The sequence below is a fragment of the Oryctolagus cuniculus genome, chromosome 6, assembly GCF_051225735.1.
Source record: "Oryctolagus cuniculus isolate XC-2025 breed Fujian yellow rabbit chromosome 6, ASM5122573v1, whole genome shotgun sequence".
Lineage (NCBI taxonomy): Eukaryota > Metazoa > Chordata > Mammalia > Lagomorpha > Leporidae > Oryctolagus > Oryctolagus cuniculus.
In genome coordinates, this window is record NC_142872.1 from 149,348,213 (window position 1) to 149,353,326 (window position 5,114).

The following is a 5,114-nucleotide window of genomic DNA, read 5'->3' on the forward strand; positions in this document are numbered from 1 at the left end:
ACGGCCACCGACAAAGCCCCACAAGGCCGCCCTCTGGACAGACGACGGAAGGAGGGTCATCTCCAAGAGAAACAGCCTTCTGAGACAGCAAGGACTGTCCTAAAGCAAGAGTGAAAGGCCCCAAGCATTCTGTATTACAGTTCTTGGGCTGCAGGTGAGAGGTGCCAGCTGCAGCGACCTTGACCTTGGCACACTCGTTTTCTGTGGCTGCTGTAGCCAATGGCCACAACGCAGCGCCTTAAATCCATGCATACGCATCAGCTGACATTCCTATGGCTCAACTCTGACACAAATCTCCCTGAGCTATCGAGATGTGCAGGGCCGGCACTGTGGCATAGAGGGTAAAGCTGCTACGAGCAACCAGCATCCCACATGTGCACCAGTTCAAGTCCCAGCTGTTCCACTTCCGATCCAGCCCCCTGTTAACTTCCTGGGAAAGCAGCGGAAGATGGCCCACATAACCTGATGTGCTCAGAGGTCCTGGGGGTTAGGACACTGGGTCTCTGCCATTCACATGGGAGTCTGCAGCACCGGCTTCTCATATGGGTGCTGGTTCGAGTCCCAGCTGCTCCACTTCCAATCCAGCTCCCTGCTAACACACCTGGGAAAGCAGCAGCAGATGGCCCAACTCTGTACCCATATGGGAGACCCAGAAGAAGCTCCTGGCTTCTGGCTTTGGCCTGGCCCAGCCTCAGCTGTTGTAGCCATTTGGGGAGTGAACCAGCAGATGGAAGACCTCTTTCTCTCCCTCTCTCTCTGTAACTCTGCCTTTTAAATAAATAAAATAAATCTTAAAAAATAATAAAGTAAAAACTGAAGTCGAGCTGTGGCCAGGGCTGGCTTTCTTCCTGGACACCCCGGGAGAGAACAGATTTCCTTGTCTTCTTTCGCTTCTGCAGGTGACTGGATTTCCGTCCTCCATCATTGAAGCCAGCAACCTAGCGTCTGACTCAGTCCGTCTGCCTCTCTCTTCCTTTTTTAAACATCCTGGTGACTGCCCTGGGCCTGAATGGATAATCCCGCTAATCCCTCTGAACCCCGCTGGTGAACACCCTAGTTCCCCTCTGCCACGTAACCTACTGTGCTCAGAGCTTCCTGGGGTGAGGACCCTGGGGCATGGACATCTCTGGGGGGTGGGGGAGCAGTCAGTGTTCACACTCCAGGGTCCGTGTGGACACGGGGAGGCCCCGAGTCAGGACGGAGCACAGCAGAGAACCATCACTGAGCCCCTTCCGGGCATCTCCTGCCTCCTCCCTCTGCACGTCTGCTGGGCCTGCAACACAGCCACCTCCTCTTGGAGCCTGCGAGGTTCAGAGCCAGGAGAGGACCCGACTGCTGGACCTCGGTCATTTAGGGTCACTGAGTGCAGGAGTGACGACCACGCGCCCGCCCCTGGGGTGGCACGGCGGTTCCCAGAGGACCAGCTCAGAGGCTGAACAGACACAAGCCCAACAGATACAATGAACGCCTCTCCTCTCCTGGTGGACAGAACTGGAGCCCCACCCCTTGGCCTGTCGTTTCTGGGCTCAGGGGACATTCATTTCAGCTTCTGGCTGCACATCAGATGCTAGGCCAGGTCCCAAACACTAACCTAAGGCCAGGCCAGGCATGGGGAAAGTGACAGTGCGTGCAGCCGCACCACCAGAGCTCCGGTTCTGTGGACTCTTCCACTCCTGTGCAAAGGCCAGAACGGGCAGTGGCCCCCAGACCCATGCAGAGAGTTAAACCCCAAAGTCGGAAGCTGCTGGACGGAAGAGGCTGGGAGGTGGCCTGGCGGGAGGTCGTAAAGTCAATGCGGGTGGGGTGGGGTGGGGTGGGGTGTGCCCTTGGGGGGCTCTGGAGAGAGGGCTGGTTATAAAAGCCGAGTGGGGCTCAGCCTGTCTCTGCTTCCCGGCCCTCCGTGCACATGCCCCACCACCACGCACCCTCCAAACTGTGAGCCCCACTCCACCCCCTTCCTTCCGAAGCGGCTGGTCTCAGGTGCACGCACTTGGTGGGCTTGCCCAAGACCCTGGAAACGGGGTATGAGCTACTTTTACGGATTACATTTCAGAAGTGCTAGAGAGCTGCTACTTAATCATTTTGTAAATGGGGGCTTTGGATTCATCTTGGAGAAGTGTTTTTTTGTTGTTGTTTTTGTTTTTGTTTTGTTTTATGATTTATTTATTTACTTGAAAGGCACAGTTATATAGAGAAAGGGAGAGACAGAGATCTTCCATCTACCGGCTCACTGTCCAAATGGCCACAATGGCCAGGCCAAAAGCAGGAGCCCAGAACTCCATCCAGGTCTCCTACATGGGTGGCAGGGGCCCAAGGACTTGGGCCATTTTCCGCAGCTTTCCCAGACGCATCAGCAGGGAGGCTAGGATGTGGAGCAGCCAGGACTCCAACCAGCACTCATTATGGGATGACAGCACTGCAGGCAGCAGCTTAACCCTCTGTACCACAACGCTAGCCCCTTGGAGACGTTTTCACCCAATGTCCTCTTAAAGCAAAGCCGGCACTGCATAGGCGGGCGGAGGTGTCTCTGGCGCTGGCAGTGGGTGGGCTGCAGGGATGGCCTGGAGCCCCAGGAAGGCAGCAACATCAGAAGTCAGGGCACATTCACAACGCTGAGCTCCACCATAAAAGGGCAAACCAGAGAGGCAGTCCCAGGGCTGCTGACCTGGCAAGGAGGAATCATACAATGACTTCACTATAATTCCAACAAGCACTCTGGAAAAACAAGCGCAGGTCCATGTTGCATTTGGAGGGGAACCTGAGCGAGTCCGGGAATGAGGAACATCGAGAGTGACCTTGGGGCTGACGGCGGCAGAAGGAAGTTTATGGCAAGGGGAGGGGACTGCAGGGGGGATGTTCCAAGCAGAGGTAACCAAAGGGCTCACACAGCGGGAGGCTGGAGGCATGGGAGAAGCTGGAGCAGCAGAGCCTGGGGTGGGGGCCAGGGCCAGGCCTCATGGAGGACCGTGGGGCCATCTGTAAGAACGCTCTGGCTCCAGAGTGAAGACTGTAGGGCGTCAGCATTGAAGGGACAAGGCTCCCACCACAAATCCCCAGCACAGAGCCCCCTTGGGAGCAAACACTGACGAGAGCTTTGGGTGCATGGAGCAAGGACCTGCCCTTGTGTCCCACGCGCCCAGCGGGGGTGCACTCACATCTCTGCTCGCCTCCTGGGTGACTCACTCGCCAACAGGAGGCTGGTGGTGTCTGAACGGGCAGCCTGAGGAATCTCCTTTAGCATGTCATCATTGTTGCTCAATTTCCTTCACCGTCAGTGCTGGACGTGGCCATGACGACGTCTGTGTGATGACACACAGCGGAGCTGCATTCCAAGTGCCCTTCCCAGCCTTCGCCACAGCCCAGGGGGCAGGGGGCAGGAGGCGGCTCGCACTCGCTCCAACACGCTGATGCCAAAGGCAAGTTGTGGTCAGGATCCCACACGGCACCCAGACACTTGGCTTGGTGTGGATGCTGGGCCTGGGAGGCAAGCCAGAGGGCTAAAAGCTCAAGCCATGGGCGAAGTTGTGCAGGGGGCTGGGATGGAGGCCAGAGGTGAGAGGAGGGGGAGAACAGGGGGCCTTTCTAGGCCGCCTAGATGAGCAGGAGGAAGAGGTTCGCACACAGAGGGCAACAGGCAGGACGCTGGACTGCCTCCATGTGGCGTCACCTCTATGGGCATCAGCCTTTCACACAAAGGAAGTCGCTGGCCGATTAATTCAATGATTCTGTTCAGCAACTTAGTGAGATGCCGTGTATCTTGCCTTGGGATACAAACACAACAGTCGGAGTCCCTGGCTTTGCAAAATTCAGAATCCATCATGGAAAACAAGCAAAGATGCAACAACACAGAGCGACAAGGCCAGCAGGGCAATCAGGAAAAGGGAGCCCCAAAGAGGGCAAACTAACCCTGCCTGGGCCAGGAAAACTTCCGGGGAGCAAAATCAGGTGCCACCTGAAAGATGAGCATGATGGGTGGCGGTCTCCAGTTCCAAGCCTGGGTTTGTGCACAGAGGCAAGTGTTAGTGAGGCAGGGGGCTCCAAGTGGCCAGAGCTGTACCAGGAAAGGCAATCCACAGCTAGACCACAAGCCCGCACTGCAGCCACTCGGAGCCTGGCACATAACAGGAGCTCCGTAAACAATGGTCGTTGACTGACTGACTGGGCGGAAGGCAATGGGCACTCGAGGGGCTTTCATGTCCAGTGGTCCCTAAAATTGAAACGTCTACCCATCGCACAGAATTTTTTCACACTAGAGAGGAAAGACTGAACTGGCGATGGCTGCTTGTGCTCAGACTCAGTGCGAGAGTAGTCAAAGCAGAAACCTAATCCCACCCATGCCAGATTGGAGAGGGGTGACGGGAGTGAGCAAGAGTGTGGAAGGGCAATCCTGAGGACGTCACGTTTTGCCCAGGGCTCACATTCCCTTCCCTCTGCTGAGAAAGATGAACTAAGAACTATGTAGGACCAGCACTGTGGTGCAGCAGCAGGTTAGGCCATCGTCTGCGGCGCCTGCGTTCCACAGGAGCACTGGTTCCAGTGCAGGCTGCTCTTCTTCTGATCCAGCTCCCTACGAATGCACCCGCGAAAGCCGCAGATGCCCCAAGTACTCAGGCCCCTGACACCCACGTGCAAGACCCGGATGGAGTTCCTGGCTCTGGCTTCAGCCAGGCCATCTTGCCTATTTGGGGAGTGAACCAGCGCATGCAAAATCTGTCTCGTCTGCTCATCTCTTTCAAATAAATATAAAAATTATGAAGGATTAGGGCCGGTGCTGTGGCGCAGTGGGTTAAAGCCCTGGCCTGAAGTGCCAGCATCCCATATGGGTGCCAGTTCTAGTCCCGGCTGCTCCATTTCTGATCCGGCTCTCTGCTATGGCCTGGGAAAGCAGTAGAAGATGGCCCAAGTCCTTGGGCCCCTGCACCCACGTGGGAGACCTGGAAGAAGCTCCTGGCTTCTGGCCTCGGATTGGCATAGTTGCGGCCATTGCGACCATCTGGGGAGTGAACCAGTGGATGGAAGATCTCTCTCTTTGCCTCTCCTCTCTCTGTGTTAACTCTTTCAAATAAATAAATCTTAAAAAAAAAAAAAATTATGCAATCTGGCAACTGATGGAG